Here is a 24,696-nt window from a genome sequence, read left to right on the forward strand (position 1 = left end):
TTTAGGAAAATAGTCTTTGACTTCCTGATAAATTCCGCTGGGTAGGTGACACAGGTTACTGGGCACAAAGACATGGCACTACCCCTACTAAGGAAATCTTAAATCATTACAGTTTCAAAATGGGAGACTTCACTGAAAGTTTTTAACTAGTTACCATCAATAACTAGAAGCAAAACAGTCCCCAGAGAAAATTCCTATCAGTATCTGCAAATCATTTTGTCAATTACAACTTCCACTCTTCCAAATTCTCTGAGTGTGTCAGTCTCCTTCAGTACTCTGAGTTAATTAAATCATCCTCCTCTGTTTCCATACCAGGTAGCAGTGTAATTTATTTTTATGTTACAAGTTTTGTGTGTGTGTGCGTGTGCGTGTGTGTGTGTGTGTGTGTGTGTGAGAGAGAGAGAGAGAGAGAGAGAGAGAGAGAGAGAGAAACTGTTTAAATTCCAACTTTACAGAAGAGATAAATTTTTGGTATTTTGCTATCTAAAAGGGAGACTCTTTCTAGAAGTTTCACTGCAAGTTTCCTGTAAGTAAAAATTTCCCTTGAAGCATTTAAAAGATTTACATTTGCAAATTTTCAAGTGACAAATAACTGTTCACATAAGTAACTATTGTACAAGGTAAAGCAAACTTTCACGTTTCCCTTCAGACCAAGTCATTTAGCTGAAGGAGTGGTTCAAGTGGTACAGCACCTGCCGAGCAAGTGCAAGGCCCTGAGTTCAAACCCCAGTACTACCAAACAAACAAAATTCCCCCAAAAAAGTCTGAGACATAACTTTACGAAAAGGAGGGTTCATCTTGAAGAGAGGGTTGGTGGAGGAGTCTTACCACAGAATAGAAAAGGGTGGGTTGAAGAAGTCTATCAATGTCAAAAGCAAAGTGCTGCTCTCCAGCCAGCTGAGGTTATATTGAAAGTCTACAGTCTGGCACTGCAAAGCAAACTTCCAGGGGGAAAGGTGGGACACAAGTCACAGCCCTCAGCCACCTGAGCCAGGAGTAGTTAGAGACAGTTCCCAGCATGACCAGTGAAAGCAGCTGAAATGAAGCTACCATGTTTGCCATGCTCTAATGTCTATTCTTTGATAAGGTCACAGAGATAGCACAGTAATGGAAGGTAATGCCTTAACCCAACAGAAGACATCTGTCTCCATGGTGTGGTAGAACCTGTGACACTAAAGAGAATCTAGTAATGTCACTAGGATTTGTCATGTTACACCAACTGAGAAACTCACAAGTTTGGCCAATGCCTAAGGGCAGAGCTGAATAAAGGAGTTGAGGAGAAGGCAAAGGATATCAGGAGAAGTCTGTCTGCCTAGACGTACACTCAGAGCTGAGGTGGAGAGGGATGGGCTGGAAGGCAGTTCAAGTGACAACAAGGCAGTGCATGAGTGCAAGGCTACTTGTAAACAAAGCATAATGCTGAAACATAACACTGTGTGGCTCTTAGGGCAAAGCACAAGAGACGTAATATCCAGGTAACAAACAAGTAAAATAGCACCTGCTGTTGAGAAATCACTGACCTGGAGGACATGCAGAAATGAGTACCCAGAACACAACAAGGAAGCCATGCATCAGTGCTGTGGGAAGACCCTATATCTATGCACTTTGCTTTCAGAAGCCTCCAATATAATCAACCACAATTCATGTTTCAAATACAGCATCTATTGTTAAAGTTGAAACTCTTGTTCATAAAGCACTTTAGTGTAATCTCTGACTTTTTGCCTTTCTAAGGAACTGATATTCTCATTCTCTTCAGACAGAGGCTGAGGATTCATGCATACAAAGATCAGTGCATAAAAGAATCAACCTCCCGACTCAGAGTACAGGGTACAGCTTTTAAAGTCAATGTTCAGTTTCATAGTCAGGATTCTGTGAAGAGAGAACAAACCATGCAAAAACAAACAATTTTATGGTGACAGAAGATACAAGTACCTGGATAAGAAAAAAAAATCAGTTTTTAAGGATAAACAAGCAAACAGCTAGTTCAAGCATTCAGACAGAGTGTTTAAAAAGTTATGGTAGCAGCCCCAAAGGGCACCTTGGTCTGGAATAACTGCAGTGTTTCAAGTGCTGGAAGAACATGTGCTTCAACAATTGCCTGCAAAGCCCCACTCCCCAGCAACCTTAGTAGTGATATAGGGACTGGGTGGGGGGATCCTTCATGTTTGCATCCCAGAAAGCACGACAACTGCATCTCATATTGAAATTGCAACATAAATACCTGTTGAATGGGACAATGTGTGGGGAAATCTTGCACTGTTCCTATTCCAACTGGAAAGAAAGAAAACAAGCTTTCTATTGATATCAATATATACCACAGTTTACAAAGCAATATCTGACAAGACAGGGAATTCAAATACCTCATACAAGACTGGAGTTAGAGTGATGTCATCACATCATAGGGTATTTCTGTGAACAAAAAACAAGCAAGAAAACACAAAAATAATCTAATTTAGTGAGAATTTGCTCTTCTCATATTGTCATCTCTATAGTAATACAGACTTGAACTTGTGGAAGTCATTTCTATCAGGAGAAACCAGAAAGAAAAAAAAAAGGTTCAGTCAACAGGTCTACCCACCAACAGACTTTATTCAAGAAATGTTATATGCCTTGGGGGGCCAGTTCAGCTTTCACTACTGATGAATTCAAAATTTACATAGGATTACTATGCTCTCCTATCGGTAAAAATTTCTTAGCTTGCTCAAAGCCTGTACCTATATTTTTGTCTGAATAAGCAATGATAACCATTTGCATCCTGGTCTTATTCATTGGGAAGAAAAACCCCATTTCCTGAGGTCAATGTTAATTCCCCAGTAGAACAGACAGAGCCCATATTATTCAGGAATCCATGCCCAGTCCTATGAGAGGAGCAAAGATCCTCGCAGAATTGACATGATAATTCCAAACCAGGGATTTGCCTACAAGTGGGTGCCATGCTTCTGACCAAAGACATAAATCTATGAGATGGAGAAAAATGCAAGAACAAATGTAGGCGTCACCCTGCCATTTTTTATTGAGTGTTGCCTCCTGGTCAATCAAATGTGACTAGGTTGGAAGTTTCTCAGGGAGACTAGTGGTCAAGTGCATTCACGTCTACTTGTCAAATCCTGTAGGCCTCAGCACAGCAGAGACATCCAAGGGTGTGGACTGGCCATATTAAGTGAGAAGTTATACAACAGGCAAATTGACCATCATGCCCAGTACAGGGTCTGCTTGATTTAACAACAGGAGAAGATACCTGATCAAAAACCCAAAAGGTGGACCAGTAATTTGTGTTTATGTGCAGGTTCAAAAAGGAGTTTGCCTAGGTGTTCTCTCTCTCTAATTTAGACTAAAATCAAGGGCAAGTTGCCAGTTAGTGAGGAAGCAATGGACCTAGGAGGCCATAAAAAGTTGGGACTGTGTCAGCCACTGTGGCCATATCATGAAGACCTGCAGAGAACAGTGGTTGCTGGCAACAGATCACTGAGCCCACAGATGGCCCTGAGGAGTGAGAGGAGGAATAGCTTTGATCTGTGCTGTCATTTCTGATCCTAGCTGCCCATCCTTTTATGTTCCAGTTGTGTTTGGTTTTGGTTCTCAAATTTACACAAAATTACATAAAATACTCTTTAAATAAACCCCCAATTACTCTAGCATAAGTGGATGTTTTTCCTTGTAAAAGATCCTTTTAGTCCCTGTTTTATTTGACCTCCTTGTAACATTTTGCACTGCTGACTAGTCACTCTTTTGAAAGTCTGGCCCTCCTCGTTTCTCTGACAGGAGGCTCCTCTGCTGTGTCTTCTGCACCAGCGTCTTCTCAGTCTCTTTACAGGGCTCTGCCCCCTCTTCTAGCCCTTCAAATGTTGAAGGTGCTGAGGCTTCTCTGTGGCCTTTACCCACTCCCCGAGAGACCTTCCACTCCCTATCCTCAACATGCCTGCTGGAAAATCAGATTTGCATTTATTAAAATAACCACTCAGTTATCAGTCACATACTTTAATTTTTCATTTATAAGGGTAACTTGCAACCTTCTTAGTAAGTGTCTATGATCAAGCCCTTAACGCTGTATAATATGTTAACATGTAATGACAGCTCTTCAACAAACATCCAATCAAGATACTGGCAGAAAAATCTAGAGCAATAAAATAAAAAACTCAGCTAGATCTTTTCTTTAAATGCATTAAAAAGATTTTGGTTGTGTGCATGAATCTTCTAACTTCAATTTCTGTGAAGAAAAGTATATAATAAAAGTAATTATTAACACTAAAACCAGTTATGAATTAGGAAAAGTTGTGTATCTCGCACTCTCTCTCTCTCTCTCTCTCTCTCTGTATATATATATATATATATATATATATATATATATATATATATATATTTGTGATTTACAATTTGTGATTTATGTACAGATTCAAAAAGAGCTTGGCTGTGTTGTTTCTCTCTCTCTCTCTCTCTCTCTCTCTCTCTCTCTCTCTCTCTCTGTATGTGTGTGTGTGTGTGTGTGTGTGTGTGTACAATACGAAGTGGGTCAGGGACGGATTAGTATCAATTTAAGATCATAATATTCATCATCCCACTTTATAGATGAAACAGAAGCAGAGGCTCTGTGATTTTCCCAAAGCCACATAGCTCTCTCACAGACAGCAAGCAGAATGGGACACTCACTAAGATCACCCAGAACCTTGCCCCGCACCCTTAGTAAGCCATGCTTTAGGAGCTGTTCTCCCCACATCAAGGGCAAATGGCGAGCAGGTCCTGCAGATCCAAGAGGCCTAGTCAGAATGGCATTTTCCCCTCCACAGACTCTCCCTCCATGCCACGCTCCCTTCCGCTGAGGCTTCTGCACAGGAGATGGGAAGCAGATGTTTGGAGAGCAGAGGTGTAGACAGGAAAGCTTGTACTTCCATGTGATGAGCTGGGAGGAAGATGCTGCTCTGGCCTCAGCAGTTGAGAGGCAGTGCAACTTTGATGCAGGAGCCTGAAGTCCCCAAGTCACCAAACCACCCAAGGAAGAGAGATAGGGCAGTTGTGAAATATAATAAAATTAGAAAAAGTGATGACAGACAAAAGGTTCATAAGAAATATGCCAAATTATTTCATTAGGAAATTGCTCTGAAGAACTGTATTTGAATATAATTAAGCTATTTTTTTTTAGCATTTCCAATGTTCAACTTATAGTCAAGATATATGTTAAATGTATGTGTACATATGTATCTGTGTCTATATATTTAGGTGTATTCATATACACATGTGTTTACTGAGACAGAGAGAGAGGTGGCATTTCCAACTTTAGCTTTTTAAAAGGTAAAAATGAATATTTTTAAAAACACAGGAAAGTATTAAAGTTATGAAACACTATGTACACTACACTATATAGAGCATTTTATAGCCATATTTATTATGCAATATAACATACAACTTTATGTGTAACTATAAATATATGTAACTACATCCATAACTTCATATAGTCACATGTAACTACATACATAACTAAAATTACATATGCAACCATACATATAACTATAAACATGCACACATACTAAGAGAACAACACCTGTGGGCTCTATGGAACTTTTCATATTCCACCAGGAGAAAGCATGCTGACCTCTCAGTGGAGGACAGCATAACTGAAAGACAAGTCACCCCTCAGCCGCGCTTTGACTGAATGACTACAGTGAATCTGAGACCTTATGGTCTGCTGTGTGAACTGCCTATGTCCGATCACTTGTACCCCAATACATCCACATGCAGAGTGCAGCTGGCACCTCTCTTTAGAACAGCCCTGCCCACAGCTGAAGCGTGGCATATGCTCAGATAGCTAAGTTCTTAACTCTCCAGGCTTGGGCGAAAATGTTCTTTTTAAAACAGTGTTTGGAGTCAGCCTGCAAATCTCAAAATCCCCTGAACGTTCTTTGTCAACCCTCAGAGTTCATCCTCAGTTCCAAGTCAAAACCCTTGCCCTAAATCACTTCCCAATCCAGACAGGTCTCCTTGTCTCACAGGTCCCTTGAGACCTGTGGCTCTATTCAGCAATGGACAAATTAAGTAATCCTTCCTCAGTCTTTCCCTTTTCCAGATCTTCTCCTCTACCCACCATATTCCAAGATGGCTGGGGTATTCTTCGATCTTGCCCTGTACCCTCCCACATTTTAACAATTCTACCATTTCTAGTAACATCTAATTCTCGACTTCTGAGGCCCCTCCTCGACCCCCTGCTGAGACCAATACTCCAAATCTAGCAGATCCATCCCCCAGGAGCTGCCCAACGACTCTTGCTCTGTGCAGACACTGACCTACATTAAAACCAATAGACAATATCATTACCCTTAGCCTACTAGATGAAAGTGTTCTCCAGCATTTCAGGAAGTTAGTCATAACAGGAAAAATTTCAAAGTCCAAGAGAAAAGAATCTTTGTCCTTGGAGACTGTTGCTAACACTCCAAATTTACCACAGTCCTTAGCCTCAGGAAAACAAGTAATCCACTCATCTGTTGTATTTTTTAATATCTTTACCTCTTGTCGGTGCACTGCTCTCTTTCTATGCTGCAAAATGTTTGGGATCAAATGCCTGCTACATTTGGCAGGGTGTTGAGTAAATACCTCCAGGGACTGTTTTGGACAATTTTAGGAACTCTCTAAGTAAGCTTTCAGAGGGCCTCTTTAGGAAGTGCACTGGTTGCGCACTCTCACTCAGTACATTTTGTCTAACATAGAAATATTTGCCTCTCTCTACATTAGTGCAGCCAAGGGAAAGAAAAGAAATATGTTGTGTCTCTTCACTCTGAGCATCCTACTAAATCATCTCTGCCCATATGACTTAATAACGTCCTGCGTTTATCACCTGCTCACCAACTAGAAGGTAAGCTCTAAGGAGGGCAGGCATTTATCTTTGGCCTCTGGTTAATCCCACCAGCCTACGACATAACAGTGCCTGGCACAGAGTGTCAGTTCAACAAATGTTTATTGAATTTATTAAGTAATCTCTTGCTACAGAAGTATATCATATATTTTGGCCCTTATGTTGAAACAAGATATGCATTTGGAATTGAGCAATGCCTCGGGGGCTCTGAGTATGAATAAAGGAGACACGAACCTTCCACTTTACACTAATGTTACAAACTACTCCAAGAGGGCTGAGAAGCAGCATTTGTTTCCATTACAAATGGAATTGAATATGGCTCACTACCCCACATAAAAAGCTTTTTAAAGAAATCCAGCTGGGGCATAGCTCAAGTGGTAGATGGCCTAGCAAGTGTGAGGCCCTAAGTTCAAACCCATTATTGCAAAAAAAAAAAAAGAAGTCCAATTAAAGCCACCCTTTTGATTACTTTTCCTTCCTTTTTTGTGGTGCTAGCATTTGATGCAGGGCCTTGCACTTGGTTGGCAGAGGCTCAACCATGTGGGCCACACCCCTAGCTTCTTCCATTCTTTCAAATAAGAAATCTAGAGCTTTGTGGGTCAGAAGAATGGTACCAGGACTGGCATTCTATTTTGGTCACCGATGCTCCCAGTTTAGAAGAATGGTACCAGGATTGGAATTCTATTTGGTCACTGATGCTCCCAGTTTAGGGTAAAGGAAATGGTTTCATCCCATGCCCAGCCATGGGGACCATTGTTGAAGCTCCCGAGATGATGGCATATGGTGTCCAGACTACATGGAACCCATGTGAGATTCTGGCATCCACGAAAGCACTGCCCTCCTGTGGGACCAACCTCTGCCACTAACTGAAGGGATTCCTTTTCCAGTCTTCAAGTGTCACCCAATATCCCAGAGCTGTGGTATAGCTATAAAATGTCCCCCAAAGTCTCGGAGCACAAGGCCAGGTTCAGAACCCTGGCGTCATCAATAAATCAACTGACATATTTGTTATTGAGTGGACTATTAACAGATGGTGGAAACTGTAGATGGCAGGGTCTGATTGAAAGGAATGGGACACTGGAGGGCGGGCCTTAATGGGTAGATCTTGGTCCGTGGCATCTGCCTCCTGTCTCTGTATCTCTGCTTCCTGGTGTCATGAAGGGAGCAGCTTTCCCCACCATGCTCTTCCTTCATGATGTTTCTGCCTTGCCACAGGCCTAAAGCAATGGAGCCAATTGCCATGGCAGGACTGAAACGTCTGAAACAGTGAGCCAGAATAAGTTCTTCCTCTTTAAGTTGTTTTTCTCAGGTATTTTGTCACAGTGACAAAAATTTGATGAATATATCCAGAATTACTTTCATTTCCCTCAGAAGTCCTCTACCTTTGTAAGGAAGGAAGAAAGGAAGGAATGGAGGGAGGGAGGAAGGAAGGAAGGATTTCCATAATTGGTTTATAACTTCCAGAATCTTCTGTGTAACCAACACATAACTTTGCTGCTTTGAGTTGAAAATGGAGACTAATGTCAACAGGTATAAGAGCAGCTCCTATGGAAGGAAACAATATATGTTTAAAACACTTTAAAATTAAGAACACTGCAGAAAAGAGCAGTGCACCGAGGTTCCATCACAGTTTCATTAGTCACTGCTTACATATACTTAGCTTCACCATGTAGAAAATGAACCTTGTGACTCTGCCCTGCCCTCTTTCTTCAGGGCCAGTGGCAAATACTTGCTCATTATGAAGGGCTATACAGAATATCCCTTTTCAGTATGCTTCCTAGACCTAGCCAGTAAGTACACCAGATCAAGGAATCTTTGCACTTTGAGGGACAGTCAGAACTAACAGGGCAAGAAAGGGTGAAGTGAGGCCAGCAAAGACACTGGATAACCTGGCAGTAATAAGCCCTGCAGCAACAGAGATGAGGGCCACAGCCAGGCTCCTTCTACCTTGGCTCAGAGCCTCTGAGCCACCTCACATCTCACAGTCTTGAAAGACTTGCAATTCATCAGGAAATGTGCCCTGTGATGGAGAAGATGTTCCAATCAAGGGTCAAACACACCATCCACACCCACCCTGCTTGAAGAATTCCATTAAATGTCCTTTAGAAAATCACTGTATGGTTGGAATTAACATTCAGGCCCTCTTACCAAACCAGGTAGAAGGTTATTTTCACTTTTGGTCAGTAATTTATGTGGATATTAAACTATATCTTTGGGTCTTGAAGGGAAATAAATCAGTTTTAAGATAGATGATCTCGATCTGCATTTGAAGAATTAAAGCTATCAAGTAAAGATGGAGATGAAAAGATTTCCAAAGAAGGTAAATAGCATGTGCTCAGGCCCTGTGGTAGAAGAAAACAGAGCCTGTTCACTGAACTGAAAGAAAGACGGGTGGAACATTAAGAGCAAAGAGGAAAGAAGGACAAGTGTCCGCTGGAGTCCTTCAGTTGTGAGCCACAGGAATCAACTCTGCCTTACTCAGCAACATAGATGGGTGTGTGTATGTGTTTGTATTCTGAAGGATGTCCAGAGGATTCAGTGCCACCAAGGCCCCGGGTCATCTTGCAAGTGCAGTTTTGGTGGGGCCAGACATAGGCTGCCTTGGGAAAAAGGTCACGGAGGAAGAGCTGGTGCAGGTCAAAGAGGGCTCTTTTCGAGAGTGATATGTCTCAAGGACATTTCAATGTCAACAAAAGAGAGCAGCTGAGTACAGAAGAGAAGGCTAGTGTTTCCACAGGACTTCAGGAAGGAAGGGGATTTGCAGCACAGTGGAGATGTGCTCCTAGCAGAACGAGCTCTACTGCTGGCCGGAGGAGGAGAAAGGAGGTGAGTGTGGGAGTCTGAGCTTGTGATAAGAGGAATCAGACTCAGTTTGTCTTGCACTTTGTCTTGAAGTAGGTCATTTCCTGAGATGGGGAAGCATGTGCAAAAAGGGCTAGGAAATTTGGAGAGATTCTCAGTGGAGACTAGGAGGATGAGAAACAAGATAACCTCAGTGATGTCAAGAAGGGTTGGGGGCTCAATTAAGAAACATGTCTTTATATTCATAAGGATTGGGTCCCCCTGGCCAGTAACCACTTTTGTATTTGCTGCAAACACACAGTAAGCACTAGATGTTTTCTCATGATTTTTGACTCTCAAAAATCCAAGGGTAGCTGTGCCTCTCTTAACTTACTACTTGGTTTCTTCTCTCAAAAACTCTTCAGGTTCTATAACCTTAAAATCCACTTTTAAGAAATCCGGAGCTAAAATTGTAGCCACCAGGACAAAGTGTACATATCTTTATGGTACAGCTATGGCTAGAAGCATTACCCCAAGTTCAACTTATTGATTTATATTTCCACTTTTCCCCAATGTTATCTCTATTATTTCATTTTACTGGGTAAATATATTTAGCCTCCTTCAGTTCCTTTTGTGCAGTAAACAAAGATACAAATGATTAATATATATCAATAATAAAATCAGAAGTGTCACTTGGAAATTATTTTTAAATATTATTATAGCTATAAGTTTATGTATAGAAATAGATGCAGATGCAGAAACATGAAGTGAAAAACACAGCTGAGTTTCTACTCTGAGAGACAAATGGTAAGAGTACAGTAGAAAAGGAAGATACATCCATCTACTTACTGGTTTAAATCAAGGTGCTTTTGTACAATGGTGAATTGGGGAGAAACAGAAAGGACTATTGCTTCTTACAAGTAGTACATTGGCACTATATATAATCTTGTAAAGATAGTCTCATCTTCAACACACCTAGAGTTAGGAAAAAACTAGATTAAACTTAAGTCTTTCATATTACAAAAGTTAATATTTTCTATTTATTTCACACAAAACAATATCAGTGCTTGCTTTAACTTGATTTAAAAATATGTATGAGCTGGGTTACTGTAGCTTAGTGGAGGAGCACATGCCTACCATGTGAGAGGCTCTGGGTAAGAAAGAGACAGAGACAGAGATGAGCTAAATGAGAATCAAGATGGCATAATGGTTAAAACCAAACTGAAGTCTCCATTGTTTCTCTTTGCTGGCATGACCTCATAAAAGCCCCTACTCACAGGTTGCCTTTGGATTACAATAAGAACTCAAGGAGCTGGTGTGTAGGAAATGCTCAGAGCAAAGCCTAGAATCGAACCAGCATCCTGTTAGCTGCTGCTCCTGAAACTATCAATTCACCTTCTAAAAGAAACAGAAACCATCTGCTGGGACTGCTCCCAAGTGCCCCTAGAAAACCTAGCAGACTGGAGGTGACGAATTTACTTTAGTGATAGTGATTGAGGCTGGTGGCACTGGTGTTTTAGCTTTCAGAACATCTCTATATCATACCAGGAAAACAATACTTCCTTTGGATTCAAACCAAAAAACCAACAATGCCAGTTCATGTGAAGGAGAATCCAACTAGCCAGACTTCAAGAGAAGGGTGAGGGGATGACCATGCCATGCCCCAACTACTTCACACTCCCATTTCCAGCAGCCCTAAAACACAAAGCTGGACTAGGCCTTCTTTGCCTTGCAACTCGAGATCTAAGGGAATTCTCAAGAACCCTCAAACCAACTTCTACTTGCCAAACTGCTCTGGCCAGGCCCTTCTAGTCCCTCCAGAGTCATCCAGGAGTTTTGGCTTCTTTGGGGCACGTGGGCAACATATGTAACTAAAAAGCAAACTATGAGCAAAAATTGTCATGAGACAACCCGCTCTGCTCCCCAGTCTTGCCGCTCAGTAACAAACACCACTGCAAGTCCATCACACTTTCTGAACCCATTTCCCTTGTTGTGAAATAGAGGTAATAATTAAGGAAGACTTGTTTCTATCTTTCTGGTGGTACAGTATTGAGATTATCTTCTTCTGATGGTCTCGGGAATGTTATCTTCTGCTAGGGGACCCAAATCATCCCAGAAATCCTGACTTAGCCTTAGGTACCCACAGATGTTCTCCTATGTGTCACACAGAACCCAGACATCACAGCAGTGCCCCTAGGATGTCCCCTATGTTATCAATCATGTTATCAATTGTTCCCTTCCTGATGCCAGTTCTCCAGCTGCTGTCCAGGAGTCTGAATTTTTAATTTTTAGCTCATAGCACAGGGTTTTAGGGGACTACAAGGAAGAAGCAGAAATGCCTGTGGGTGCAGGACTAAAGTTCTACTCCGTTATGATACTGACAAGCAATAAAGACATGGGAAGAATCTTCAGTAAAGAGTGGACTCCTTATTGAGACATAATACAAAATTAATTTTCAAGGATTTGTCCAGCAATTGCCCTGGGGTTGAAAGCACACAGGAACAGTGGGGACAGTGAAAGCATAAGGTCTTGTTATTTATAAGATAAAGTCCCAGATGGCTATTTCTTGTTGACAAAGTTCACAAAACCTACAAACAATCAATTTCTAGAGAGTTCTTTTTCCAGTCTTTGTTTCTGAATATGAGTAACTTTTAACTTAACACCAACCCTGAAACATATGTCAATACATTTTACTTACATTTTGTTAACTTTGGAAGGCTAAATGTTTCTAAATTTGTCAGGATTTCTCAGTCCCAGCTTTGATAAACAAAAAATCATAATAGCTTGGGGATAATTAAAATTTGGAGAATGCCAAACAAATTTAATTATTTCTATTATCCTTCCTTTTATAAGGTGAGAGATTAAATCTTTGTGTTATTACTGGGGAGGAAAGATTCCTTTTCTCACTCATCAGTAGATTTAGAGATGAGGCTCTAATGAAAGAAAGATTAACAAGAGAAATTCATAACAAATTTATTTAATGTGTTTTTCATGACATGAGTGATTTCAGAAATGAGGACTCAAAGACACAGACACACCTGGGCATTCCTGGGGTTTGAACTTGGGACCTTGCATTTGCTATTCGAGCACTCTACCATTTAAGCCACATCACCAGCTCTTTTTTGATTTAGTTATTTCTCAGATAGGCCCTCACATTTTTATCTGGATCAGCCTCAAGTCAAGGTCTTCCTATGTAGCTGGGACTATAGGTATGAACCATCATGCCCAGCTTATTGGTGTGGTGGGTCTTCACTAACTTTTTGCCTGGGCTGGCCTTGAACAGCTATCCTCCTATCTCTGCCTTCCAAAACCGTTGGGATTACAGGCTTGAGTCACTGCACTCATAGAAACCTGTGAATGTTATGTTTAGGTCTGAGGAAGTGGATAAATGTAAAGAGGTATGGGTAGACACATGGATGTCATCTAATGGAAATAAACTGGAGGGAACTTACCAGACTGTTGTTCAGATTCTTCTCTTGTCCCTGTGCCTTCGGTGGTGAGGGCATTTCTTCCTGTGAGTTTAGAGTGGATGCCTAGAAATGAGGGTCTATGGCCTGCTTCAGTGCAGAACAGCCAGGGAAGGTCAGGAGTCCTTCCTGCTTCTGAGGGTTCTTCAAATCCCAAGGTGCAATAGTCATTAAATAATGACAATTTAGGAAATTTAAAGATATCTTGTAATTTTATTATTCTGAAATTGGGAAAGGCAAAATCAAGAGAGTTGCTAGGATTAAATGTATAGTTCTGATTCTATACTTACAGATCATGTAATTATTATAAATAGTTACACATCATTAGTTAATTCTTATGGTTTTTGCATCAGAAGTTCATGAATAAACCTTTTAAATGATCTTCACTGTAATTTGATTTAAACAACTTCATATTTGGTGGAAGTAAAGAACTTAGAAAAACAAGGGCTGGTGGAGTGGCTCAAGAGGTAGAGCACCTGCCTAAGAAAGCCTGAAGCCCTCAGTTCAAGCCCTAGTGCCACCAAAAAAGAAAAAGAATTTATGAAAACAATGATAATATATTATGCATTTAACATGAATATAGGAAATTTAGAAAGTTTATTTTATGAGAAATTAAGCCTTTGTCTTATTAAAAACTGATTATTTTATACTGCAATAGAATTGAGAAGATATAGTTATTTTGAAATCAAGTTATTTTTGTTAATTTTAGTAGTTTATATCCATTGTGCAACACAATGGGTTTCGCTGTGACGTTTTCACATGTGCATATGCTATACTTGATCATATTCACGCCTATAAGCATCTCTAATCCCCACCCCTCACCTCTGACCCTTTCCTCTTCACTAACAGTTCCTCTTCTATATTCATGACTTTCTCCCTGGGTTTGCACATATGACAGAAAATAGTTGACACTTGTCTTTCTGATTCTGGCTTTCTTCACTTAACACAAAGATCTCCAGTTCCATCCATTTTCCTGCAAACAACATAATTTCATTCTTCTTCATGGTGCTATTGTGCATACATACCACATTTCCTTTGGACATCTCTCTGTTGATGACACCTGGACTGATTCTATGACTTGGCTATTGTGAACAATTCCACAAAACATACAGATGTGCAGGTATCTTTATCGTGTGCAGACTTTGATTCCTTCGGATATATGCCCAAGAGTGGATTAGCAGGATCATATGATAGGTCAATTTTTAGTTTTTTGAGGAACCTCCATACTGATTTCTATAGTGGCTATACTAATGTACATTCCTACCAATAGTGTGTAAGGTTCCTTTACCCTGCATCCTCACCAACTTTTTTTGTTGTTTGCTTTCTTGATGATGGCCTTTGAGAATGGGGTTATGTTTTGATTTGCATTTCTTTTATGGCTAATGATGCTGAACATTTCTTCATGTGTTTATTGGTCATTTGCACTACTTTAGAGAACAGGCCATTCATCTGCCCATTTATTAATTGGGTTATTTGTTCTTTTGGTGTTTAATACTTTTTAGCTGCTTATATATTCTGGATATAAATCCCTTGCTGATGAATAGATACAAAGACTTTCTCCCATTTTGTAGGCTGTCTCTACATTCTGATAATTGTTTCATTTGATGTGCAGTAGCTTTTTAATTTGATGAGATCTCATTTTTCAATACTTGCTCTTACTTCCTGAGGTATTGGAGTCCTATTCAGAAAGTCATTTCTATGTCTACATCTTGAAGTGTTTTCCCTATAAGAGTTTCAGATCTTAAATTTCAGTTTTAGATCCTAAATTAAGGCCCTTGATCTTAAGGTCTTTATAAGGCGTAAGATAGGAATTTAGTTTCAGTCTTCTACATGTGGATATCCAGTGTTTCCAGCACCATTTGTCAAAGTGGCTGTCAGCTGTCTTTTCTCCAATGTGTGTTTTTGCTGCCTTTGTTGAAAATCAGATGGCCATAGATGTATGGACTTATTTCTGGGTCTTCTATTTTATTCCATTGGTCTACTTTTCTGTTTTTACACCAACACTATGCTGCTTTTGCTACTATGGCTCTGTAGTATAATTTGAAGTAAGGTATTGTGATGCCTCTAGCATTGCACTTTTTGCTCAGAATTGCTTTGGTTATTTGGGGTCTTTTGTGATTCCATATGAATTTTTGGATTTTTTTTCTATTTCTGTAAAGAATGGAACAGACATTTTTCAAAAGAAGAATCACAAACGGGAGGAGAGGGTAAAACTTCAGAGTAGAAGTATTCTCCATGAATTAAGCATTCTCTATGAATAAGAAGAGTTAGGGAAACAAAGAACAGACTGTATTCCAAAGACAGAAAGAGAGGAAGAGCACCAGGAATCAATAAAGAAGAAACAGGACAGCTGAAATGCCATGGGAAAAAGTGGGAAATGTCCTGTAGCTCCAACTCCAGACCCCTAAGGGGAAGGGAAGCCAAAGCCACAACCACAAAGGAAGCCAGGTGACTCTGGTGAAAGCAGACTGACAGTCCTAGCTGCAGGATAAGCTCACAGTTCTCATAAACCTTAAATCCAGTGTGGAGTCCTGGTATGACAATGACTCCATCTGCATGGCAGGCCAGCACTGGAGAAGCAATCCATTTTGTTTCCCCCCATATTTTGGAGAGCTATAGCCTGGCACCATCTTGAAAAGGTACCTATTTGGTCCAAAAAAAAAACAAGGAACAATCATAACTGAAGGAGCCTGGACACACTCTCACAGTGTCTGGGTAGGAGACAGCCGTGAGAGGCAATTGTGGGAAGAGGGAAGGTCAGACATGGACAGCTGAGAAGCTTAAGCAGCAGGGCTCTCTGGCTGTGAAGGGCACACTGGTCATGTCTCTGCCCTCTATGGTAAGGAGTGAAACCCATCACTACTGGATCAACTGCAAGTCAGAACCACAGCCAGCAGACTGCACAGCCTCCAGCTGCCTCCACGCTGCTGGTCAGAACCAATAGCTCTGAGCCCAGGTCCATGCATCACTCCATCTTCTCAGACTCCTTCCTCCCTCAGGGTGAGTCACTGCAGGGTGCTGGGTTCTCTCAGTTGTCCCCCTCCAGAGCGTATCTCAGGGCTGTGCTCATTCCACTCTCCCACATACTCACAGGGACACCTTCAGGCTTGGACATTTGCTACCCAGGGTATCTAAAACAATGGGACACTGCCCAGCCCATAGGCTGCAAAGTTCATTTGACCAGCAGAGATTGTAGATAAAAACAACGGGAAGCTTCTTAAGTAAATGCACAAGGCTGACAGCACTTGGCCCACATAAGCACCAGCACCAACATGCTATTACTGTTATAGCTGTTGGTTTTCTTCTCTCTGAGTGTTACTAGGGATCAAATCCTCAAAAGAAGTGTCTCAAAATAAAACTGAAAGAGATATCCATTCCAACAGATACACAAACTTCAACCTAGAAATAAGAAAAAGCAAGGCAATATGAGTCCTCACAAAGCCTATCACCAAATCCAAAGACCTGGAAAACGGTTGAAATGCCAGACAAACAATTCAAACCTTTAGTTTCAAAAATTATCAGTGACCTCAAAGAGGATTCAAACAAATAGATGAAGTTAAAAAGTCCATGAAAGACCAGGAGAAAGTCAGCAACAAGGATGAGACATTCAGCAAGGAAATTAAGATTCTGAAAAAGAAAAACCAAATGGAAATGTTGAAAATTTAACAAACTCAATAAATCAAAGAAAAGTAAACAGCAATACATATAACTCCCGGGTGTGCTTTCTCCTTGCAGTGATCTGACACCCACTGACTTAATGCAAAGGACCTTGAGGTTTTAAGATATGGTACAGCCACAACATAGAGGGAGCCTGTGTCCCCAAATTGTCACATCAAAGCAAGCTAAATGTGTACTGACCACAGAAACTCTGCTGTGTTAATTAGCTGAAATCATGTGACAGCAGCTACTAATCTAACAAAAACAAGTTAAAATACCTAACTTAAATGCTCATACGTAATTACAAATCTTTCCCTAACACAGGTATAATTTAGAGGAAGATAGAAAAGAATGGTATTCAAAGGCAAATATTAATATATTCCTGAGTAAACTTTATACGTAATTACTATAATCTGCTGATTCTAACTATGTGACACTAATAGAGAGTTTCTTTATTTTTTTTAGCCCCACATACTTGAGAACTAGAATAAATTCTCAAATATAAATAGTGGTTATCTACAAAGAAAAGGACCAAAAAGTAATCTGTCTCCTCTTGTGAGGAAAAATGGGAGATATAACTTGCTCCACTTCAACTGGCAATCCTTTCCTGACACAACGGTATTTCCCCTTAATCTTTTCTAAAAATCTATCTGTGGAGATTCAAAGAATCGTAAGATACTTACTGAATTCCTTGAGTTAGTTATTTAAGAGCTGACCATTTCCTCCCTAGACCGCCACTTTAGATGGTTTAAGTATTTTTTTTTCAGATAAAACCTGGTATCTTCACATTAAAGCAATAAAAACTTGAGCAAAGTAGACCTTATACATTTGTAAAAGAATGGACCTGTGGAAGAATTCAAGCTGAGAAGTAAGTATAAGACTGGTAGTTAAGGGGTGAGCATGGTTGCTCATACCTATAAGCCTAGCTGCTCATAAGGCAGAGGTTGGGAGGGTCATGGTTTGAAGCTAGCCAGGGCAAATAGTTTGTGTAACACCATCTCGACCAATCAACTGGGCATGGTGGTAGGCACTTGTCATCTGAACTACGCAGGAGGTATAAATTGGAGGGTCATGGTCCAGGCCACCCTGGGCATAAAGCCAGACCCCGTCTCAGAAATAACCAACACAAAAGGGCTGAGGGGAGTGGCTCAAGTGGTACAGCACAGGCTTAGCAAGCAAGAGACCCTGGGTTCAACCCCCAATACAACTGAATGGGGGGCAGGGAACACTGGTAATTAATTCTCTTTTTGTTTGTTTTTAGGGGTGTGTGGGTGTGTGTCTTTCCGGAAACAATTTGAAGAACAAGCCTTATATGTCCCTCAATTTAGTAGAAGTTCCTGGCTGTTGTATAAATTAGAAGGATCAGGACATTATAAATGATATGACAATCCAAACATGAAAAAAATCTATTCATAGCTGCTGCTGCTGAGGCGGAGGCGGAGGCTGCACAGCTACCTCCTGACCACTGCACCACCAGCCGGGAGGAACCTGAATCATTTATGATGGAAAGTTTCTGTTGGATGGATGCAATTCTCCCATGGCTTAGACCCCACCCAGCCATCTGCCCTAGTGCCTGGAGTCACTGGCCCTAATGCCTTAATCAAAGACTCCAAAGCGGAAGTAAACAACTTGAACAATCATGACAGGAAGCAGTTGGGGACGACGCTCAGCTTGAATTGAACATCTGACTCTCCTGCAAGGAGCAGAAGAAAAGCAGCAACACAGATAACCTGTGTGTGCCTGATTTGGCCAATAGGATCAACAGTGAAAAGACAGCAGACGCAGTTCTAGCATTCCCCAGTGCAGTCTCACCTCCCCTTCTCTCCTTGTGTGCCAAAAGATGGAAAGATGAGCTTTATCTGACCATTTCTTCTCCCTGTTTCCAGCTCCTGCCCAGCTACACGGGTTAGCTTGAAGGCTTTTAGGGTATTTCTGTAGAACTAAGCAGCCCAAAGATGAGAACAGTTAAACTATGGCTTCCTTGGTCATTTCTCTATTGAGGACCCCCTTGTCCTCAGATTTATTCCAAATCTAGTATCAGTCTATTAACAGTGTCCTGACTAGGATGTCTATACTAGAGATACAGGAGTTTGGCAAGTTCATCATTACTCATGCTATTTGTTTTGTTTACTCTCCTATGTCCCACCAGTGAGTTGGCACTGAGTTTGGGGTATTTAAACCAGCAAGGGAAAATGATAAACAAAAAGACAGCTGCTTTCCCTTTTACCTTGAGGTATTTGTCCTTAGGGACAGAGCACAACTTACGCAACTCTGGTAGCATTACCCTGTGACACTGTTTTGAAGCCCCGTTCCCCTCTTTGTTCTGGGAGGAATGTGTTCTGTCTCTGGTATTGTAGTTCATCTCCTATTTCTTTCCTCAGCACACTTGTGCAGATATTTTTAAACTTAATAACAGAAGACATCCCTTGGTAACCAACTACTCTTTGCTCTTCTGCCATTCCTCCCTGCTTGAATCTTGTTTCTGGCAGAGTCCTCTTGTACTATGAGATATTCAGATGATTTTTACTGCTCCAAGAGTGGGCTTACATGAAGTAATAGAGGCATTTTGGCCTTCACTTGGTAGATAAGGCCTGATCATAGTATTCTACCAGATAATACTTACTTAACAACGACCTCTGAAGAGTACTAGTCTCAGTAGTCACTGTTTTAAAAAGCCAGTGAACATTGTGATACTTGTTGTCTTGGATTGCAGTTTCTTACATTTTAAGCTTAAAACCTTCAGAATGTTCTTAGTCAAGAACTATATATTTTTTTTCCAGTTTTGATCTGCTTGGCTTGGCTGCTGCAATAGATGAGCATGGGCTTAAAAATATGTTCCTCCCAGTTTTCTTGCCATTCCCATTGTACTTTGAATTCTCCCTTTCCTTTCTTCCCTCCTTCCATCTCTCCTCCCATCTCTCCTTTTCCTTCCCTTCCTCTGCTAGGTCATTTTCAAATCTACATCTTTTTTTTTTTTGGCAGTACTGGGGCTTGAACTCAGGCCTTCATCTTGAACCACTCCACCAGCCCTATTTTTGTTAAGGGTTTTTCAAAATAGGGTCTCATGAACTATTTGCTTGAGCTGGCTTCTAACCATGATCCTCCTGATCTCTGCCTCCCAAGTATCTAGGATTACAGATGTGAGCCACTGGCACCCACCTCAAATCTATATCTTAAGATACCTCAAGTGTTGGTATCTAATAACATCTGTCACTTCTCTTATCTGAGTGATCTTTTATTTTTAAAATGACAACAAACCTATTTTTAAATGTTTTCAGTAAAATTTTGAACAGCAACTTTTTAACTAAACATCTTCCAGTATTAGGAAGGTAAAAATGTCCATAGGCAAGCCTGCCATTCTGTGTCACTATCCTCTGTCTCCCCTAGTTCCCTCTGAACACTTTTCTTCCTTGAGTTTTGGGTGTACATGTCTGGAGTTTATAGTGGGTGGTTTGTAACTGGACCATTCTGCCTTGCTTTGAGTTATTCAGGAAAGCCTCATTCTTTCCCTTTTGCTTTTCCATCCATCCTCCTCCCCAACCCACTCTTCTGGTACTATGGACTGGCACAGCAATCTCAGGAGAGTGGCTTCCTGGAAGAAAGGCTGATGCATCTGTCCTCTCAAAGGAAGACAAATAAAGTAGTCACTGGTGTCCTGGGAATTTCTGGTTGGATTGAGTGCCCTAAACTTTCTTAGTAAGAGATCAGATCCCCAGATGAAAATAACAGTCCCATTTGGTAGGAAAAGAAAGCTGTCTGGTTTGCTTCTGAACTATGAAAGGACCGTATTTGTGAAGACATAGAAAGAAAGGAGGTCTATAGAACTTTATTCTGTTTTCTGCTACAACATGTGAATGGTTTAGAGTAAAAACCTTTGTGATGGTTGGTGTCTCTCAGAATAAGCTGGATCCCTAATGTTTTGGGGATGCTTTCAGTCTCGGAGTCAATGATCAGAGAAGCTTTTTATTTGTTTGTTTAATGTATTCCTGTTTTGATATTAATTAAACTCCAAATTTTGCTTTGCATAGTCTTGGCAGAAAAATCATCTCATAACCCGGAAGAGAAAAGGATGGTACTGAAAAGAGAGGCAGGACTGACTGTGTCATAGGCTTCCTTTCATCCCCACAGGTAATAATAGCTTTCTTCTCTGCTTCCCTCTGCTGAATGTAAATGCAGTTTGATAAGCATTTGCAGTGTTACTACGGAAAGATAGTGGAGATTAAAAGATGAGTAAGTCACATTCTCAGTCTTCAAGGGGCTGCTGGCCCAGGTAAACAAATGGAATAATAGAAATTAGATATAAGATGATGAAAAAGTTCTAGTGATAGATAGTGGTGACTGTTGTAAAACAGTATAAATTTATTGTTACTGAACTAGGCACTTAAAATGGTTAAGATGGTCTATTTTATGTTATGTACATTTTACCACACACACAAAAGGAAGGAATTAGAAACTATCTCTTCTCCTTCTTCTGTCAGAGGAAGAATAAATAAAAAGAAATCATCTGGCACCAGCGGCATTCCTTAACCAAGACACAAATGAGAAGCCAATGTGCAAGGCTTTCTGTTTGGGATGCTGTTGGGTCCAGGAGGTGGTGAAGAGTCGAGTTTACCTAAGAACAAGGCAGGCTGTGCATTGTGCACGGTGACATCAGTCAGCAGGTGCACATGATCGCTAAGGAAAGCAATGGTTTTGAAAAGCATTCCCCTTTATAGGGCAGTGGCTTGGATACATGGTGGGTGTCCCACAAAGTCCATGTGTGGAAGCTTGGTCCCTGGAATGCACAGATGGGAAGTGATAAGACCTTGAAGAGGTGGAGCCTTGAAGGGAGGCCCCTGGGGCACTGGGGTGTCCTCCAAAGGGCTTAAGGTAGTTCTCATGGACCCTGGTTAGTTCCTTTTTTTCTAACATAGTTTTCATTTTTTTTACATTTTCTTAATATTTATTAGTTGTACAGGAGATTTTCATTGTGACATTTACATACATGCATACAATGTATCCTAATTAGATTTACCCCCTCCATCATTCTCCTTCATCTCCCCTCCCCACTTCTTAAAACAGTTCCAACAGGTTTCATTGTTCTATTTTCAAGTACAAATAAAAAGTACAAGATCATATTCACCCTCCTTCACCCTCTCTGCTTACTCTCCCCCTCCCACTACTACCCATCCCTGCACAGGACCTGTTTTACCTTCCCTGCCCTTCACTCTTGTAAGTGAATATTGATTGTTCAAAGGGGTTCATCTTGGTATTTCACACATGTTCTTATTGTGCTTTAATCAGATTAATCCCCCATTCCTTACTGTTTCTCTACTGCTCTGCTCCCTTATTATTCAACAGTTTTCAGTGCATTTCGTTACACCAACTTCATATGCACATGCCATATCTCTTGATATTATTCACTCTATCATTTTCTTTTCCTCTCCCTCCTCTCACAAGGACAAAGGTCACATGTTTTCTCTCATATGTGGAAAGTAGCCCTAAAAGATAAATGTATTCACAATTACATGTGTGATCTTATATACAGATACACACACATATATGCATGTGCTGATCTACTGGAGTTCTATTCAGGAAGTTATTACCTGTGCCTATATCTTCCAGTGTTTTCCCTATTCTTTCCTGTGGTAGTTTCACAGTTTCAGATCTTATGTTAACATCTTTGATCTACTTTGAATTGATGCTAGTACAAGGTGAGAGACAAGGATCTAGTTTCAGTCTTCTACAGGTGGAGACCCAGTTTCCTCTGCTGAAGAGGCTGTCTTTTCTCCAAAGCATGGTTTGGGCTCCTCTGTTAAAAATCAAATGGATGTATGTGCTTGGGTTTGTGTCTGGGTCTTCTATTCTGTTCCATTGGTCTTAGGGTCTGTCTTTGTATCAGTACCACGCAATTCTAATTACAATGGCTCTGTAGTATAGTGTAAAGTCAGGTATTGTGGTACCTCCAGCATTGCTCTTTTTCTTCAGGATTGCACTGGCTATTTGAGGTCTTTTGTGCTTCCATATGAATTGTGGGGCTGATTTTTTCTACCTCTGTGAAGAATGTTAGTGAACTTTTGATGGATACTGCACTGAACATATGGATTGCTTTAATAGTATAGCCATGTTTTACAATATTGATTCTGCTGATCCATGATCTTGGGAGATCTTCCCGTCTTCTGATGTCTTCTTTGACTTCTTTCTTCAGTAATTTATAATTTTTTGTTATATTTTGTGGTATTAGGGTTTGAACTCAGGGCCTTACACTTGCTAGGCAGGCATTCTACCACTTGAGCAACTCGCCAGCCCTTTTTATGCAGGGTTTTTTCAAGATAGGGTCTCATGAACTATTTGCCTAGGCTGGCCTTGAATTGCCATCCTCCTGATCTGCCTCCTGAGTAGCTAGGAATACAAACATAAGCCACTGGTGTCCTGCTATAAGTTTCATTGCAAAATTCTTTTATTTCCTTTATTTAATTTACTCCTAGGTATTTTAGTCTTTTGATGCTATTGTGAATACTATTACTTTCCTGATTCCTTTCTCAGACTGTACATTGTTGGTGTATAAAAATAGTACTGATTTTTTGCTGGTGGAATGGCTCAAGTGGTAGAATGCCTGCCTAGAAATGCTACTTATTTTTATGTATTGATTTTGTATCCTGCTACTTTGCTGAATGTGTTCATGAGATCTAAGAAATTTTTGGTGGAGTTTTTAGGGCCTTTAGGTACCATATCATCTATAATAGGTACAATTTCACTTCTTCCTTCCCCATTTGAATCCCTTTTATTTCTTTCTCCTGTCTTACTGCTCTGGATAGGAATTCCAGTACTATACTGAATAAGAGTGGGGAGAATGGACACCATTGTCTTATTCCTGACTTTAGGGGAAATGGTTTCAGTTTTTCCCCATTTAGTATGATGTTGACTAAAAGTTTATAATATATAGCCTTTATAAAATTAAGGTATATTCTGTCTATTCCTAGTTTCTTCAGGGCTTGTATCATGAAAGGATGTTGAATTTTGTAAAAGGCTTTTTCTGGATCTATAGAGATGATGATGCGGCTTTTGTCCTTAATTGTTTGTGTGTTTCACAATGATTATTGATTTGCCTGTGTTGTAACATCCTTGCATCACTGGAATGAAACCTACTTGATTACTGTGTATGATCTTCTTAAATGTGTTGTTGGACTCGGTTTGCAAGAGGAATGTTAGCCTTTTAGACGTGTCTTTACTTGGCTTTGGTTTTAGGGTAATATTGGCTCCATAGAAAGAATTTGGTAGTATTCTTTCCTTTTGTACTTTATGGAATAGTTTGAGGAGCATTGGCGTTAGAACTTCTTTAAGGTCTGGTAGAATTCAGAGTAAATCCACTTAGCCTGGGATTTTCTTTCTTGGGAGGTTCTTTACAACTGTCTCAAACTCATTACTTGCTATGGATCTGTTTAGCTTGTTTATGTACTCTTGGTTCTATTTCTTGGGTCATAAAGATAGAAGTACTTTATGTATTTCTTCCTGACTTTTCCAGCTTGCTGGAGTATTGGTTTTCATTGATGTCTTTTATAATAGCCTTCTTTTCACATTTGATTTTATTAATTTAGGTCTACTCCTTTCTTCTCTTGATTAATTTGGCTAAAGGTTTTTTTTTTAATTTTTATTGTGTTATTAGTCATATGTGCATACAATGCTTGGGTCATTTCTCCTCCCTGCCCCCACCCCCTCCCTTACCACCACTCCGCCCCCTCCCTCTCCCCCCTACCCCCTCAATACCCGGCAGAAACTATTTTGCCCTTATCACAATTTTGTTGAAGAGAGAGTATAAGCAATAATAGGAAGGAACAAGGGTTTTTGCTGGTTGAGATAAGGATAGCTATACAGGGAGTTGACTCAAATTAATTTCCTGTGCATGTGTGTTACCATCTAGGTTAATTCTTTTTGATCTAAACTCTTCTCTACTACCTGGTCCCCTTCTCC

General features: G+C 40.5%; 1 long non-coding RNA gene across 2 annotated transcripts; it reads right to left on the bottom strand.

Annotated features, from left to right (window-relative positions):
- On the bottom strand, positions 1–24,346 carry LOC141417829 (uncharacterized). Of its 2 annotated transcripts, XR_012442440.1 has the most exons (4): positions 13,075–24,346; positions 10,472–10,597; positions 2,361–2,409; positions 1–2,271 (listed from the first exon to the last, which is right to left on the bottom strand). It is a non-coding gene; the product is annotated as an uncharacterized lncRNA (long non-coding RNA). The 2 variants fall into 2 exon arrangements; XR_012442439.1 differs by having other exon boundaries at positions 1–2,409.
- Between the last annotated feature and the right edge of the window lie 350 nt (positions 24,347–24,696).

The sequence above is a fragment of the Castor canadensis genome, chromosome 16 (assembly GCF_047511655.1).
Source record: "Castor canadensis chromosome 16, mCasCan1.hap1v2, whole genome shotgun sequence".
Lineage (NCBI taxonomy): Eukaryota > Metazoa > Chordata > Mammalia > Rodentia > Castoridae > Castor > Castor canadensis.